Here is a 2,938-nt window from a genome sequence, read left to right on the forward strand (position 1 = left end):
CCAGGACTGAAAAAAAAAGACAACGAAACAAGTTCATATTGTCTTTAAGTTCCTCTCAGACTCAGGCCTACAGACCACAGAGGCGTTTTTTCCTCACAAAGTCAGTGTCAGACTTCCTCTCTGCACCATGAAATCTCAGGAGACACACTGTTAAGGGACAGAGTTTTAATGTAGCCCCAAGTCCATCTGGGAAATCCATCACACATTCAACAGTTGTTTCCGCTTTCTGAAATGATTCCAGATTCTGGGATTTTTTTTTATTTTTTAAACAGTACTATCAAACTCAGGATGGTGACAGGCCAGAATGAGTTAATGAAGTTTACCACTGAGCATCAGTCATGGCCCATTCTTGTTTACAAAGCCTAGGCCTTCAATTGACCCTCCTTTTATACTTGGACTAAATATCTAAACCAATTCACCTACTAATTAAGGAAGGTCCATAAATGGTTCTAGTAGGATCTTTACAGTCTATTACCTTGACTGATTCTTTACTTTTATCATGTGCGTGATTTGTGTTGGAGACAGAAATGTCCCCAAGGGGTTGGGGTTTGGGGGGGGGTTGACTGATTCTTTACTTTTATCATGTGTGTGATTTGTGTCGTTGGCAACCTTTGAAAAATGTTGAAAAATGCCAAATTTAAATCATTTCATGCCCCCCCTTGGAGACAGACATGTCCCCTAGGTGGTGGGGGTTGACTGGAGGCTTGTTATCAGTCAAGCATTACAGCAGTGTTACACTTATGTCCATTTGAATATTTGAAGTAAAAAAAACAAAACAGTGCACTAAAAATGTGAGTTCATAATAGAGAACAGCAGGACTGCGTCATTTGAAGTACAGGTTACTCCCCTGCTTGCCCCTGCTAATCATCTATTATTAATTCTCGTGCTTCTACCGACCCAGACGACGCAAGAAAAAAAAAACCCAGAAAGACTGATGATAGACAGATATAACCACAGTACAATGAAAGGAAAACCAAGGCAGTGCCGTTAGCTTTGTAGTGGCTCGGAGGCAGATGTTCTGGTCGCCTTAAATCAAACCAGAATCATTGTACTGCGTATGAATGTCCATGTGGATGTTCAGAGTTTAATCAAACTTGAAACTGGGAAATACCATTACACGGGGTCAGCGGTCACATAATCTGGACAATATTATTGTATTTGAAATATGGAAATTAAGCTGCACACAAGAATGCACGGTCGATTGTTCAAGAGATCTTTTAAAACGTCATGGAGGCAACGTTCCTGCTGTATGCTGTTTTTATTTACTGGAACATTTTGTTTGTAAAATTGGAATAAAAGCCCCCGTAAAATACGGTAATTCCTTGATAGTATAATAAACATACCAAAATGAATATTCTTTAAAAAAATAAATATAAATTAGCAGTCATATATGTATAAATATTATATACATAAATACACATATACTGTACACTATAAATTTACATTATTATGATAGTCATTATTTTTACAAATATTGCAAGTACAAAAAAAACCAAAAAAAGACTAATAATATAACGGTTTCTCTTGGTTTTTCAGTTAAAAAAAGACTAATAATATAACGGTTTCTTTTGGTTTTTCTGTAAATATGGAGAGAGAGTAAAACAAAGCTTGCCGTAATTTAGTTTTAATGAATATGAATCACTGTCTGATGAGCCAATCATCACACCTCCACATTGTTGGTGGTTGCAGGTCACAGTTATATACTGTGGTGAGAAGTCATTAAACCTGAGATCACCTCAGGCCATGGTCACAGCTCAGACAATACAGCACAGTCACCAGTGTGACACCGAGTCCAAACACTGTCACAATGACATGGTTTGATGGAGGCTGTGGAGCCAGGAAGGATCTGTGGTCCTCCACTGCTGCCTTACTGTTTTCTCAACACGCCCACGCACACACGCACACACACACACACATGCACTGCAACTGTTTACAACTACTTGTGATAACTGTTCGAGACAAGGCTCAAACTGGTTTGAGACAGAGTGTTAATGGGTGAAAGTAACCTAACAACCAGACAGGAACATGACAAGAGCCCCCGGCCAGAATGTTTTATAAAGTTTTACTGATTTTTTATTAACTTTTTTAAGTTTTAGACCATAAATTAACTCAAATGAACTAAGATGAGTGTTCTAAAGATATGCAGTCCCCCCGGATGTTTCTATAATTCTCTACTGACAATGTAAGCTCACTGACATTAGCAACACTGTAACAGCTTTCAAATCAGCAACAACTGCATAAAAACATTTCAAATTAAAAAAAAAACTAACACTAGTGGCAAAAACTCGTGTACAGAAAAAAAAGTACAAACTACAACAATCTCAGAACTATGTTATGTATTCCATTCGTTCTGGTAAATGTAAGGATCTCAGGATTGTAAACTGAAACTTTTGTTTCATTAACTGAAGGCCACCACGTTGGCTAAAGGAGAGTTTGTCTCCTTTTTAGTTTTAGTAAACATGACTTGAGCTGAAAACACGCTATTTATTAAAACTAGTTTTAGACAAACCCTCCAGGTTAGTTTGACTGGAGAGCAATGGAAACAACATTCACAACATGCTGTCTTTCTGCAATGATTTCTCCTTTTTTTCCCCTTAATCTCAGTGATATTTATCCCATTATATATAAAACAAATAGCAAAAAAAATTTTTTGACATACGTTCGTACCAGCCAGAATAATCCTCTGACCACATGCTTCCTGTCAACACGGTGGGTGAGTGTGTCCAAGACACAGTGGGAAAACACACACACACCCTCCAACCTCTTCTATGAAACCCAAGGCACACACCTTACCTGTTCTTGTGTGAGCTTTTGTGCGTGTGTGCGCGAGCATGTGACCATGTGTAAACTGCAGTAATGCAGACAGGCCTGGCTTTTGTAGCTCTGGGGGCTGATCCTGCAGTACAGGCTTGATGAAGAAGGGGGAGGGGGGCGGGGC

The 2,938-nt window shown here is 38.9% G+C and overlaps 1 protein-coding gene across 3 annotated transcripts in view; it reads right to left on the reverse strand.

The window, feature by feature from the left end:
- srgap2 (SLIT-ROBO Rho GTPase activating protein 2) overlaps window positions 1-2,938 on the reverse strand; it is a 50,757-nt gene that overhangs the window by 25,446 nt on the left and 22,373 nt on the right. The window lies entirely within an intron of this gene.

Source organism: Cynoglossus semilaevis, chromosome 11 (assembly GCF_000523025.1).
Source record: "Cynoglossus semilaevis isolate Cse_v1.0 chromosome 11, Cse_v1.0, whole genome shotgun sequence".
Classification (NCBI taxonomy): Eukaryota; Metazoa; Chordata; class Actinopteri; order Pleuronectiformes; family Cynoglossidae; genus Cynoglossus; species Cynoglossus semilaevis.